Source organism: Sander lucioperca, chromosome 2 (genome assembly GCF_008315115.2).
Source record: "Sander lucioperca isolate FBNREF2018 chromosome 2, SLUC_FBN_1.2, whole genome shotgun sequence".
NCBI lineage: Eukaryota > Metazoa > Chordata > Actinopteri > Perciformes > Percidae > Sander > Sander lucioperca.
This window is the reverse complement of record NC_050174.1, coordinates 16,170,992-16,186,590: the sequence shown is the minus strand read 5'-3', so window position 1 is coordinate 16,186,590 and position 15,599 is coordinate 16,170,992. Positions and strand designations below refer to the sequence as shown.

Sequence of the window (15,599 nt, the reverse complement as noted above, 5' to 3'; positions counted from 1 at the left end):
CATTCAAAAATCAAATTTTGCTTCAAATAAGAGTCATACTGTTTCATGTTCTTTCTTCCATTTCCTGAGTGGACCGATTTGCCTTTTCTGTCTTTTTCTGATGTGGCATGCATAAAACAACAGGGCACAACAAAAACATAAACTTTGGCCGCTGGATTTAGCTGTCTAATGTCGGCTAAAGATGCTTAACGTACTCTCCGTTGGTTCATTAGTTAAACACACATTCCCCATCATCTTCCTCTAGTGGTCCTCTCTGAGCAGTTAATTGTGCGTCCACTCTATCGGGGCTGACGCGATAATAAAGCATTAAGAGCCGTGCCTCTTTCATTAAAGTAGAGTTGGGAAATGTGAGCCCGCCCCCTTTCAGGAGTCACAAAAAAAAAGAGGAAAAAAAAATCGATTATTTCTCCTCGCACTGGGAGAGGAGAGGGTTTGGGGAAAGACTCGGTCAGGATTGTGGGAAGGAACAGAAAGAGGCTCTCAACATCACCATCACGCTCACAGTCCAGCAGTATAGACGAACAGCACCACCTCCAACATCGCCGCTCCACCGGGTCCCTCTCCGCTCACCGGCACCTCGCACACAGACCAGGCGAAGCGTCCTTGGCGCCTCCTGAGCCGACACTGTCCGATCAGGGAGAGAGAGAGAGCGAGAGAGAGAGAGAGAGAGAGAGAGAGAGAGAGAGAGAGAGAGAGAGAGAGAGAGAGAGAGAGAGAGAGAGAGAGAGAGAGAGAGAGAGAGAGAGAGTGTAGTTGTCTCTGACATTATAGAGACTCCTACCACGTACTGTAGGTTACTTTTTCCCCCCTCCCGGCGACGTCCTCAGCTTAGTTGCGCTCCTGGATTTTAAGTGCGTCTTGGCCAAGTCCGTCCCCATCAAGCAGCAGCTCCAACCTTCAGACTGTCAATCGGCCGGACCAAACAACCGGCGGACCGCTTGTTGTATCTTTCACTTCACCCGGACAAGATTTCATGCGATATAAAGTAAGTGCCGCGCTCACACTCACTCGCAAAACATCCACCAGACACATTGCATTTGTATTTTTACTCTTCCGGAGGGAAACTTGAGGGTCTATTTAGATGCGCGCTTCCTCCTCAACAAAGTACAGTAACTGCGTCTATTGATTTGTTGTGACCCTGATCGACTTATGCCGGTGACAACTATGTCGTATAATTACAGGCTGGCATTACGGTCTATTAGGAGAGCCGATGTCTGTCTCGTGTTTTAGGTAGTGTCACAGTTGTGTCAACCTTTCTCATGTCCACATGCAGGCGCACAGCCCCAAAGCCACTGCCACTGAATACGCTGCCCTCCTTACTAGAACATAATACAGTATGTTCTTCTGTTCTGCGTTTTGGGATGACACATGACAAGTTACATTGCTAGTTTAAAATGTATGCTAGTGCTGTATACAATTTTACAAAATGATAGGATAAGAAACATAAAAAAAGAAAGACAATGGAAAATAAATAAAAATAGATGCAATCTTCAGAAGTTTTTAAATTTCGGTAATTAGCGCAGAAAGCAGGGAAGCTCACTACACATAAGATGGCCTTACTTTGTGAATATGTAATTATTTACCAGTGGCTTAAACGCACTACACTGAGGTGCACTAATGATCACAATTATCCTGTTATTACACATTAAATCAGAATAACCTGTACATAGGCAACTTTCATAAAATTATTAGAAAATACTAAATGATGTAAACATGAATCATTTCCAAACTACAATAAAGAAGAACACAGTTTAGTACACTTATTTGAACGTTAATTCATGCAGACCAGAGACACAGTGATAACAGTTCTGTAAATCAGTGTTTTAGAGAAGGTTTGGCGTGTTCAGGCTGAACTGTAATTTGGGACTTTGTGACTGACATTGTTTAGACTTATTTCAGCCAGAATGATATATTTATACAGTGAGTTTAGTTCAGTCTCCTGTGGCTCAATTGAACCTGTTGCATTGAGAGGATTAATAATGCCACTATCATTAACCTGTGGCAACTTTCACAGGTTGCAGCTTTAGAAATCCATTTGGATGTATTTGTTTTGTAATTAAAGTGTGGATACGAGGCCCACTGATGAAATGTGAAGATGAACTACTGATGGTTATGAAATTTAAAATGACTACAGCACACTTCATTTTAATTTAGTCAGATTTTGACACTGACTGGGCTGTGTGCATTTAACTCTCATTAATTAATTTAAGCATACACGTTAATATCTCTACCCATATGCTTGTGGATTTGTTATAAGGTTAAACAGCAATTTTATTACTGAAATAAATACAGTCAATTTTAAAAGTAAAAAAATGCTATTAATGTAGAGATCGCTGCAGTTTCTCTAAGATGAATAAAAGTGATATAATATTCACAGCACATTTTGAGATATATAGGAACTATTACATTTGAAATTGTCAGTGAGATATTTTGAAGGCAAGGTACATTTGTAGAGTGATAAAGTGTTGCTGTCTACAGCATATCAACCTAATTTGTGACTGTAAAAAGCGTACTGCATACACTCAGTTACTTACTGCTTGATTGCATTTCAGTTAGTTCAATTTGGAAAAAAGATGCAGCCTATATAAAGTATTTGCAACATTTGAGGTACATTTTTACATTTTCAGAAGATGTGGTGTCCTGTGCATTGTCCCATTACTATTTATTTTTAAATAATCCTGTATGCTGATGTATAAGTTGTTTACTCATGAAAAAATTATATAAAAGTGTATTAGTCTTTAAAAAGATTTTACACATGGCCTTCCCTCTTCTGCCCATCGTCAATGAAGTTGTTCTGTGTGGCCTGTCTGGCCTGTTGCTCTCTTGGGATTTAACGTTAGGTTAATCCGCTCAGAGGAAGGTGAGCGCTCGCATGTGGACCCACGATTACACACAGAGGACTATGTCAGCCAAGCTCTGTAATCTCAGAGACCCTGTACAAACACACACACACACACACACACACACACACACACTCACACACACACACACACACACTCACACACAGGCATGTATGCAGTTGCACGCAAACTCTCACAAATGCCTAGGCAAAAGCATGGTCTGCCTCCTTTCTCTCTCTCTCTCTTTCTGTTACACACACACACACACACACACACACACACACACACACACACACACACACACACACACACACACACACACACACACACACACACACACAAACACAAACACAGCAACACCCACACTATCTGGCCTGCGCCGCTTTTGTTTCTCTTATTCTCTTAAGACCTCTCCCTCTTGACAAATCATTTGGGATTTTGGGCGCTGATTCATAAAACCAACATTGACAACAAACTCTTACCCCTTCACACAGAGAGGGATTAGAAGATCACGTGTCCCTGTGATTGGCCAGAGCATTGAGCCGATTGTCAGGGCACTTTGCTGTACACCAGGGGCTCAGTAGAGCTTTAGTTAAGTGAAGGGAAGGGACACTGTGTGTGCATTGGTCAGGGTTTTGCCATGTGTTTAAAATGTGCTCAGACAAAGGCAGCACAGGATGGGCTGTTGCTTATATCTTTAATCATAAATGTCTAATATAATACCTTTTAATAAGTTATGTAAAATCAGTGCCATCAAGCCTGCACCATTTTTTTAAGGAGTAAAGTACACATTTAATACTGTACAGAAGGCACACGCAAGATTCCCTCCTTCTATGAAAACATTATTCTTAATGAAAACATCAGAAGCATTTATGTTTAAGCAAATCATTTAATGGCCCCTTTTGCTATGCTTTAATGTTTTTTTTCTTCACTAATGGTTTCAAATATTTTGGAAGGGGTTTGGAGAGTTTGCTCAGTTAAACGTCAGTAAAACCCTCATTTGCAGATTGCAGGTTGGCAAGATCTGCAGGTAGATATTGAAGGACTGTAAATTGGACTTCATGCCCTTTGGCTCAAATAAGAAGGTAATATAAGAGTCAATTGTAGAGAATCATATTTACTTCACATATAAGGAGCATATCATATCTTAAACTGTCAAGAGACATCCCTGTATATCCTGTAAATAACGCAGCATACTTTGGTTCTCCTCTAACCTCTCTTTTTAGTCAATTTATCTTACACAATAAGTGTAGAAATGTTAAGCTGTTTGCTTAGAATAACATTTTTTCTTGCCTGTTTATAAGCAGATGAAAATACTTAAGTTTTATAATAACTCAAGGGCTTGTTGTATTCTTGTTTTGTACAAGGCAGGTGTTCCCTCTTTTGCTACACGGGAGGAAAAGTCTCTCCTTGGTTTTCTTACATTTTTATAGCAGTAATGAAAGGCGTAGGGCTCGATCTTACCATGTGTTTATTTATTCATTTTGAACAGATCTCCCTTTCTTTGTCCTAACTGTTGTGCATGTTAGAAATGTTTACCCAAATGTTTCTTTGCCTTACGAGCACTGTCGGTATATCTTCATAAGAGCTGCAATTACTTATAAAACTTCAAAAAAAAAATAATAATCTAAAGTAAATAACACAGTCCTTGAATGTTTTATGGTGGATTGAATGCATATATTTGAATATGTCCTGGTTTTTGCATAATGATGCTAAGTCTTCTGTCTCTATCTAGTAATTAGCGGTGACGTTCAGCAACTTTCTCTGTACGCTGTAAGTGGATAGGGGTGTATGGGGTTTGTTCACTGGGGTGTTAAAGATCACAGAGGAATATATCAGCCTTTGATGTTTAATTGTATTGTAAAACACACTTTAGAATATTTCTGCAAAAAGGAGACTTCTGGCTGTGCTGTGCTTTGTGTTTGCTGTTTCTTTGTGTGTTTGTCTGTCAGTACGTGCTGTGTGTCTGGGAGGTGTGTGTGTGTGTGTGTGTGTGTGTGTGTGTGCGTGTGTGCGTGTGTGTGTGCGCGTGCACAAGTTTGTGCCTTGTCTCGGTCTGTTTGCGCGTTGAAATGTTTGTGCTTTTTTTTTTGTCTGAGTTTTGTGAGGTTGTCGCTGGTGTATATTCAAATGAAAATGCGTGTATTTCTTTTCCTCCTTTATTCTCACACTGAAGAGGGTAGGGTTTGATGTCTGGGATGATGGAGTAGTCTGGAAAACAGTGTCAGTGTGAGGGCTGAAAAGGCAAACTGAGAAGACAGATGCACAGAAAGACAGCCAAAGACACACACGGAGAGAGAAAACAGAGAGAAATGCAGGCTATTTGAGCTTAAGAGCTCACTAAAGAGCAGAGCGACAGAATATTCGGCCTCTGATCAGGTATCCTTCATTAAAGAATGATGCTTTCATGATGTCATGCCAAACACGCTGCTCTAGATGAACAGGATGTCCTGCCTTCTTCTTCCTGTTTCCTGTTTCCTGCACGGCCTGTTGGTCATTATGGCAGCAGCTGCCTGCTGGGTGGTCTTTGCTTAGTAGTGCTGACCACACAATCATATCGTCAGCTGCAGCCCACCTAAAGAGACACCCGAAACACCTTACCATACTTGAGGCCTGCTCCCTGAAATATTTGGACAGGGAGAGAGTCCTGGGAGGCGAGAAGGCAGAAGGAGTGCAGGGAGCAGAGGACTTTGAATGATAAGACAAAGAGAAACATTTAGAGTAGAGCAGAGGTTGGATTTCTTTGTCTAAACATTGGATGGTTCAGATCAGGCTGAATGCCTCAGCCTCAAGACTTAAATCTGAAAATGCGAGTTAAATGAACTCGTTTATAAATTAGTTCATTACCTTCCCCACCAGATACTTACTTTAGTTGCCTTACTGTGTGATTTTTAGTCTTTATTCAGTATCAGTGTAACAGACAGAATCCAGGCAGCCTAGTCTGTAATACCACATACAGTGTATATCTGTAATACCTGCTCGAAACGCGTGGTAGCCTAAATCTTTTTTAGTGAGTTTTAGGTGTTAGTTTGAGGGAAAAGTGTTTGCTGTCCATGTGCATACATCTGGCGACAGAAACCATGTTCCATCATAAAACACAGTACCTGACCTGTGAACGGTGAGGGGCAACTTCTTACCCCCTAATATATTTTCAGAGAGAGACCCCTTCACCATCTCCCTTTGGTGTGGCATTTGGACTACACCCAATACCAAAAAAAAAAAAAAAAAAAAGAGGTGTGGTGAAGGGGGGAGAGAGTGAGAAAAAAAATATCTCGAAATGTTTTCCAGTGGCTGTAATTTATCTTTGTCAGAAATGCAACATAGCCGAGTCATTCTGCAACATAGTCCAGTGAGACGCACAGAGGTAGCTCTGTGCCTTGGTCTCACACAAGCTCACATCCATCTGAAACCCCTGCTCACTCGGCTGCCACAATCTGTGCCGCTGCCGCTGCCGCCACTGCCGCTGCTCCCCATCCACGCTACTGCAGAGCTTCACATTGCTGTTGCGTATTTTTAGCAGATTTTGTGTTCACACTAGATTCAGAGGAAGAAGGAGTCAAAATTTACCCATTCAGGCTGTTGTTTGATGTCGCTCTTGTAATGAAACAGAGTCACACTAAATTGACATTAATAGGCAGCGCGATTGATAAATCTATCTCTTTTTTCTGCGCTAAGAAAGAATATTACAGTCCTAAACGCGATACTTATTTTTCACTTTAGAGTCTCAGATATCTGGGCAAAGTCTGTAACATCAGGAGGTTCAACTCCAAGGGGACCGTGCTGTTGAAAATGCTGTTAACACCATCTAAGTCGAGAAACAGCTATATAAGAATCCACGCTCAGTGCTCTCTCTCCTCTGCACAGCACGCAGCTTAACCAGGCGGTGTCCTGCCAAAGTCCACACCAGTGTTCCTTTCCACTGTCATCTGTGCCATTCCCACACCAAAGGCCAGTCTGTACAAGAATGCGCAGCACAGGACTGTTTCGAACACTTACATTACTCTGCTGACCAAAAACAATCAGGAAAAAGCAGGACAAAGAAATGTCTTAAAAGAAACGCGGTGGTGCTGCTACATGTAGAAATTTGAAAAAGAAAGAAAAACTTTCAGCTAAAGTTTATCTGAAATTAAAGTTAATAACACACAATGACATACAGCAATACAAAGTGCCCTGAGGGTGGAGAAGGGTGAAGCAAGGCCCCACACACACACACACACACACACCCCTTTTCTCTCTCTGTCAATTCTTTTTTCTACTTTTTTTTCTCCGTCCCGGCTCCTTCTATCTCGTGATGTATGGCTTTTTCCTACAGTGGCTCTTCCAAAGTGCAGCTCGTGATGTCATTAATTTTATTCATACTTTATGGATGCGCTGTCTGAAAAAAAACGAGAGAAAAAGGAGAGGGACGATGTGAGGAGAGAGGGAGGAAGATAGAGGGAAAGAGAGAGGCGGTGAGAGAGAGAGAGAGAGAGAGAGAGAGAGAGAGAGAGAGAGAGAGAGAGAGAGAGAGAGAGAGAGAGAGAGAGGAGAAGAGATGAGATGGTGTTGCGGAAGGAGATTTTCAGTGCAGTTGCATGTATAATGAATGAGGGGGCACTTTGTTTGAAACTCCAGCCCGGCGCTTCACTTCAAGGTTTGCTGGGTAGAGTGGGGCCTTGTGATCTCACACCAGTCACTCTCTTTATCCTGCCAATAGATGCTTTCACCTGGCACTGTGGTTCGACCCAGTGGAAAAACAAATAACCTTGTGTGTGTATAAGTGAAACACACACAGAACGGGAGAGAGAGAGACAGAGAGAGAGAGAGAGCACTGACAATGGAGCAAGGGGTTGGGTGGAAAGGTTGAGGAGCGGGTGAGAGAGGAAAGAGGTGAGTTTGTATAACAGCAGCACTGCAATGACGCCCAGACGATACTGAGGAGAATACTGGCACCCGGCCCACACTTCCTAAATAGTGCTCTCTACAGAAATAGCTCAGCCTTGATATTGACTTTTGTCTTGTGTGTGTGTGTGTGTGTGTGTGTGTGTGTGTGTGTGTGGATGTTCACATTTGAGCACAGGAGGACAGAGATGGTTTCATTGTCTAGTGAGGAGTTTTTCCACTTTGTTAGTATCTGTTGTTAATTCTTGTACAGTGCTGTTGGATATTTTTGTGTGTGTATGTGTGTGAGCATTTAAGTGTGTGAGTAAAGGAGCGAGCCGCCTTTATTATTTGGGATAAAAATGGCCCTCCGTCTTATTTTTGGCCCTGTGCTGGACTCGTGGTTTTATAAATAGCTGAGGAAGTGCGGGGGATACCTGTCGTGGCTCCAGCCTCCCTCTAGCAGTGTCCCAGTGCCTCCACGTCACATCCATCCACCGCCGGCCCACTCCGGACTACAGCAGAACAGCCCCCTAGGGGCCCAGCAAACAGGAAGGGACTCAAATTGAGGGTGTGAGAAAAATCAGTCTCTGGAGAAAAACACAAAAGGGCTTGCAGTTCAGCATGAGCAGCCTAGCTGTCACTGTTGGATTTTGTAAAGTACGGATTAAAAAAAACTACAAGTTAATTTCTCTACTTAAATACTTAATACAGTATCAGGCTTTAAGAGGAGTGTCAATATGGCAACACAATAGAATGTCTTCAAAATGAGAAGTGTGGGTTTTTTTTACACTCTGTACGAGAGTAAGGTCATAGGGTGGTTTTCTTTGCCATCTGTATGCCAAGGTATCTTGTTAATTTCCTTTCTGCGTCTCAGGCATATGCCATGTGAACAGCACTGTGAGTGTTAGCTTTCACTCTTTGCGTCAATGTACACTGTTTCCCTCCCAATCTGCTCTCACTTTCTTACGGAATGATCCGGCTTCACATTTTTGAGGGTATAATCAGTGTTTAGGAATGATGGAGCGCTCAATAACAAAGAAAAATGTGAATAAACTATTGCTTTACTGACAGTGATGTTTAAGGGTAGAATTGACTTATAATAGCATGTTTATGCTATACCATCTTATTATTTTTATTCATATTATTTATGAAAAGGTTCAGATCATCCAGGGTCAAACTCATATTTAATGTCTCAATTATGTGGGCGGATAACAGTCCTGTTGTTTATTCTTCTTATCCTTTACTAGGCATCATATTCCTTCATTGAACTATCTCATTATTTGGTCTTGAATCTACATTATCACCCCGAGATGCTCTTTTATCTGTTTAACTGTCAACCAGCACAAGTGGAGTCTGTCTAGTAGAAAGTGGAAAAACAGGACATGTTAAGCCTGTAATTCCATTAAACATGAGCATCAACCCTGCTGCATCCTAGCCTACAATATTGTTCACCCTCTAATAGAGTGGCACTCTACATCTTGGCCCCTCATAACAGGGGGCCCAATAATCATATTAGGAACGGGACAGAAAAAAAGAGATAAGAGAGAGGGAGAAATCTTTGAAAAGCTTTACTGCCCTTGGTGGACTGTCTCTTTACACGGCGAAAGATGAATTATTCCTTTTTTTTAACGTGCTTTTTTCCCTCTTTCCCTGTGAAGGGAATTGTGCTGCCTGTTATTAATGTGCTTTTGACAGCTTAATTTGATAAGCGGGCTACTTGTTAAAGAAGCCTTGGATTGTTCTCATAGAAAGAACACGCTTTTTTTCCCTCCCATGTTCTTCAAAATGCTGCCGCACAGTCTGTCGATGACCCAGTTCTGAGAGATGGTCGAAAACAAGGAAGAGCAGTGCAAAATCCACAGGGAAAAGAAAGGAGAGAAGGCAAGAGGGTAGTGGGAGAGGGAGAGAGAAAGATAGAATGAGAAGGGATACTATAAGTAAGAAAGGCTCTTGTGGGAAGTTGACTCAAATGCTTTTCTTTCTTCTCTCTCCCTCTCGCCTCCTCCTCACTCTTCCGCCTCCTGCACTGAGCAGCCTACCTTCTTGCGCTCCTCTTCCCTGTACCCTAATCGGAAGAGAAACGCTAGGAAACGATAACGGGGATTAGCTTCCACTGCTCGCCAGCTCCCCCTTGGTTAAGTACACGTGTAATGAGTTGTTTATTTGGGATAATGCACAGTAGGTGCAGCAGAAGCCCAGAGCTGCCCTCACCTCCCTCCTCCTCTGCTTACATAGACACACACACACACACACACACACACACACACACCAGAAATATGCACATCAACTATAACACATGCAGTAACACTGCAATGTACATGGTGCATAAGCGGTGTGAACATTGACATGCGCAAGTATGTGCAAATACATACATTCACACACTCAACCCTCTCACAAACACACCCACCCATGCAAATTCCCACACACAGCTGTGATGCAGGTCACTTGCTGTGCAGGGTTGTATAGAGGGAGTTTGGAGTTGAAGGGGCGGGGGGGTGGGGGGGTGACGTTCTCAGGCCTTCCTTGGGTCATAGGGCCAGGGGATTTTTCTCAGGGTGAAGAGAAGGGGAAGAAATTGAATGATATGAGAAAAAATGAAGGGAAGGAACCAAGAGAAGGAAAAGGGATATGTTGTGCCCGCTAGTCTGCGCGTGTCCGATGATCTTGTGCGCGTGCGCGCCAAGTTTGTGTGTATGTACATGAAGTGGAAAAAGCTGTTGCCTTGTGGAGGGGACGTGCTCTGCTATCATTAGCTGGTGGGGGGGAGGGAGGGGTGGGGGGTAGGAGGGGGCAGGCGAGGTTATGTGAACGGTGCAGCTGTGCTCGCTGCAGAGGGATTTGAGTGGAGGGGGGGAACTCCAGGCAGCCAGGTCCTTCACTGAACCACCAGCTTGCAACACGGAGGAGAAGAGAAAAATTCAACCAAGCAGCGAGCCTTGTGAACCAAACACAACTCGCGCCCTCTGTCCGCCATCCCTCCATCCCCCACTCCTTCACTCCTCCGCTCCTCCACTCTGGCCCTTTACTTCCCAAATAGGAAAAATAAATAAATAACGATTGATGCTTGATGGCAAGGATAAGAGTGCAATGGAGAGGAAGAGGAGGAAAAATGAAACAGTCATGATTTATATATAGTGTAGGGTATGCTTTTCTGCCGGCCATTTGTGGTTTTACTGTCTATTTTCATCTCTGATTTCAGTCAAAATAGCATTTAATAATAATAATAATAATAATAATATAATCATGTTTATTTTTCATCATAACTGTATTAGAAATACAGAATTGTTCAAGTTTACTGCCTTTTTGTTTGGGGGGATTTCCCCACGTCTTGATGTACAAATCCAAAATCACTGAAATTTGTTTAAAGCTTCCTCTCCGCCTCTCTTATTTTTTCTCGCTGAAAGAGACAGAGCCCACGTAGCGAAGGATGGCGCGGCAGACGAAGACCCAAACTTGTCAGCCCGTGTGATCAGTCGCAGTAGAGAGACAAGGCAGAGGTGGCTGAGAGACGATAAAAAAACAGAATGGCATCGGCGTGCACTGCTAATGCATTCAGCCTGCCACCATATCCAACAACAAGGCAAAATATCACACAACTCACTTCACAAGATGTTCCTACAACAACAACATCAACGACAATAACAGACATATAAATGCACACACACGCGCATACACACAGTCGCACACAGGCGTGCACACATGCATAAATAACCACGCAGCATGTTAAAAACCAACCGTGAGGAACAAGAATTTGAAAGCAAACAAACAAGTCAGAATGTAAGCAACTTGTCTGAGACTTTGTGAAAAAAAAATGAAAAACAAAAAAAACGCCTTTTTTTTTCATGAGAAAGGAGCTAAATTGCTGTGGTGCACCAGGCATTCAAATTTTCGAGTAAAAAAAGTAGATTTTAGCATAGCTGTGAACTATATTAAGCCCAAAGGTGAGCAATGGGCTAAAAATAGAGTGTGGTCAAACAGCAGTAGTGCTTTGGCAAGCGGGTCATCTCCGTGTGATACAGTGGCCTTCACTGTATAGCCACATATTGAGAGCAGAGGCATCCTGCCAAAGCATGTAGCTTCACAGCAGTAATTTAATATTTGTTTGTCTCTATTATTTCATTCTCCCCCTCTCTCCTTCTCCCTCTCTCCCTTGCTTATGGGGGTTAAGTAACAGTAAGCTTTATCAGATTACTAGGTCTGAGGTCTGTTTCAAACCTCTCTTTGCCATCTTGATTTTGTGCAGCTGTGCAGACTCTTTAATCATACACTATCTTTTTTCACTCGCTCTCCCCTCCTCTCCTCTCCTCCCTTTTTCACGTTGTCCCTCCTCCCTTAACATATGTTAATTGGCTGCTTTCTGTGACAAATTACGAGCGCTCGCTTTGATGAGGTCGGGTTGTGATGGTGCTGGGAGTGGAGTATAGTGGAACTGCCAGACCCTCGCCAGTTCCCCCTTAACCACTCCAAAAAGGAGCGTGGCACCCAGCCGATGACTAATGAGAGGCTTGGACTGGGTCTGGCCCAGCTCTGGCCTTGGTGGGGCCACTCCCCTAAACAGAGGCTGATCTGTAGGTACCGTATGCCGCCACACACCCTCCACACTCCATACAACCTTTATCCTCATGCCCCCCCCCCCCCCCCCACCAGCTCTCCTCTGGGAACTGTTAAGCACTGTGTGAGCAGTTCAGCTAACAGTACATGCTGAAAAAGATTCATCTTTTTAAGACCCTTGTATATGTTATGTCATTGTAGAGATTGGAGATGTTTTTAATATATATATATATATATATATATATATAGCTTTTTTATTTAATTTGCTTTCTTTGTATGTTTGACTTGAAACAAAGCACAGGAGTAACATAAATTATATATGCAACCCATACAACTTGAGTCTCAAGTTTACATTGTGTGTGTGTGTGTGTGTGTGTGTGTGTGTGTGTGTGTGTGTGTGTGTGTGTGTGTGTGTTTGTGGTGAAAAGACAGTGCCTGGAAACATTATACCAGCCTTGTTTAAACAAACACTAACAGTGGAACAATCTCTGTTTAATGATGCGCAGCGTCAACAGGAAAACAATGCTCACCAATAATCAGCACAATCAGCTTGTGGTAACCAGAAAAAAAGGAGTGAACCTGACATCATCCTAGTAGAGTTTTTTTTAAATCTTTTTAAGTGTTGGGTGGGGTGGTGGGGTGTCATATTCTGACTCTGTCTCCCTATAATCTGTTCTACTGCTTCTTTTGCTCTGTCTCTCTCTCTCTACCTCTGTCTCTCCTTTCTGTCTCTCTCTTTCTCTGTCACAATCCCTATCTCTCCCTACGCTATGATCTAGGTTACTCGGTTTCCTAGCAGAGCACAGGGACCGGAGGAGGAAAAAAAAAAAAAAAAAAACAGAAGGTCGAATCTATGAAGGACATCCTTGTTGAAGTGTGCAACCTTCTACTTCTCTGCAAATTATCCACACGCTGTGCATAGACTCCAAGCAGTGCTGTGGCTCTCACTTCAGCTCAGCAAGGCTGCGACCATGACACATAATGCTGTTGGGAGTGTCACAACTACAGGGAGAGGCAGAGTTCTTTAGAGTGTTAACTGTAATTTTTAGTTTCCTTGCTTTTTAAAGGTTATTTTTTTCTATTTGAGCCATTTACGCAGCCAAACCTAAAGACACGTGTGCCCAGTGCAATGCCGAGTGTCTGTTTTAATGATTTAATGTATACAAGTTGAGGCCCTCAGCACACTGAACTTCACAGTAGAGAAGGAGAGATCACCAGCAGCTTCAGTCTTCGCTTGTTACGGCCGAAACTTCATAAATAATCACATCACATAATAGTTTCATTATGGCATCCACATTTGCTGATGAAGCGAGACAAGTAAAAGTAGTAAATTACACAACTTCCCTGTAGATCGTCCATACATGCTGACAGACTGAGTTCAAACAAACGGCCAAAAAAGGGAAATCATTTTATTTACCTCTTTCCATCAGCAAGTCTGCAAAAACAGATAATGACCCATAATCAAGCGTGCATTTCCATAACCACCAAATTGATAGACACGCACAGATGCACATACACATGCTGAAAAGGGCAAAGCTGGTGAAGAAAAAGGAAGTGCACCGATACCTCGTGGTTGCATGAGGGTTAGCCATGTTAGCATTAGCCTGCGGCCCTTAATTGAGGCCAGGAGGGAGCATTTAATAATTGCTGTCAGAAGATCAAATTTAATTCTCCTCTCTTCACAGCCACCACTGCTGTAGGGTAGAGTGAAACACATTGTCATCAGAGATTTCTAAATGAACAAAGCTTTTAATTAGGGTGATTAGAATGCTGTGGCAAAGAGAAAGAGTAGGGGATGGGGGTGTGATGAAATCATCAGCACATCGTCTTAACCATGATGTCTGGTGTTGATACAGTGTGGGCTGGGGGAGGAGCAGGGGCACACGACTACTGGGAAGTTCGCTGTACTTGAACATAAGTAAGCATGGCCCGTGCAGCAACGAGCCCTTAGCCTCGCTTTCAAACCTCTGACACAAACACACACACACACACACACACACACACACACACACACACACACACACACACACACACACACACACACACACACTCTCTCTCTCCCCCCACTGGAGAACATTGCTAACATCCTGAGACATTGTCATACTCGGCAGGGAACATAATTGGGTGAATATGTCAGTGCTTTTGTGTTCTTAGTGACATGACTCCCGGCTGTTCCTGTGGGGGCTGGGTACACTCATTGAAGGGTTTATACTGCAATTTCACTGCATTGTTTCATTGTTCATTACAGTGTTTTTTTGCCCTTGTTGTATGAACATACTAGATAAGCAGGGAATGTGCACCTTGATGCGCACTTGTGTGCTCATTCATGTACGCGTGTGTGTTCATTTTCTATTCCCGTCCCTTCAGGGTCAGCAGTTGGTTACACCTGGGTCCTGCGGCACACGGGGCAACATGTGAATTGAGATGGTGGTTTTCCACTCGCTGGAAAACATGACCTGTGGCAGAGCTTTGTAAACGACATTACAATGACTGGAAAGAGAGAGAGAGAGAGAGAGAGAGAGAGAGAGAGAGAGAGAGAGAGAGAGAGAGGGTAGAAGAAGTGAAACATTGTGGCAGTGTTGATAAAGTGAAACTTAAGTGAAGTTATTTGTGTTTAAACATCAGATGTGCGCATTACCACAATCTGCACCACTTCCATAATCAATACCTCATACTTTTTTACCCTCCTCTCCAACTGTAAAACACTTCGTTTTCCACCTTGTTCTGTGTCACCTCTATTAAGTTGATTCTTTATTTATTTTTTTTTTCTCTATCATCTTTTCTATCTCTACTTCATACTTGAATGCGTCCATTGCCCCTCCTTAGGCTCATGCCATGGAAAGACTGAATGCACTAAAATGGTGATTCATTCCAGCCTTTCCGGGGCCTCTTCAAATTGTGGCTCGCCTATGCTTCTGCTTTTTCTTCTCTTCTCCTTTTTTTCTGATACCATTTTTTTCCTATTTGGCACAAGGGCATGTGTGTGGCAAGTTTGTCATTGCGGTCCTCTAAGTTTATTTGTTCATCACTCATGGCTGCCACTGTCACAACACAAAGCAGCTGACAATTGACAGGGAATGCCTTTTTAACCACAGCGGCTACTTTTCCTGCATATCCCCACCTGTCTAGCATTCGCCCTGGCTTTCACGTGTGCCCTCTTGCTCGTCTGCCTTTGGCCCAGCAGCTGCAGCTTTACAGCCCTTGGCCTCCTTTCAAAGAGGGGGGTTGACACATTGTGTCAAGTTATTTTGTCCTTGGGGATGTCAGCAATGGGCTATGGAAAGACGGCTCTCACCTGTCTCCGTAGTGGCTCTGAAGGATGGTTACCTGCCTCCATTGGGGCTC

At 43.1% G+C, this 15,599-nt stretch overlaps 1 protein-coding gene across 11 annotated transcripts in view; it reads left to right on the top strand.

Annotated features, from left to right (window-relative positions):
* mef2cb (myocyte enhancer factor 2cb) overlaps positions 1-15,599 on the top strand; it is a 75,330-nt gene that overhangs the window by 10,270 nt on the left and 49,461 nt on the right. For 3 of the 11 annotated variants that reach the window (XM_035994161.1, XM_035994156.1, XM_035994167.1), the window contains exon 1: positions 721-985. The exons of 2 other annotated variants lie outside the window; for them this stretch is intronic. The gene's annotated coding sequence lies outside the window, so the exon portion shown is untranslated. Of the gene's footprint in view, positions 1-717; positions 986-15,599 lie in introns of those variants that run through there. 6 more of the 11 variants (XM_035994169.1, XM_035994154.1, XM_035994141.1 and 3 more) reach the window with 3 other exon arrangements.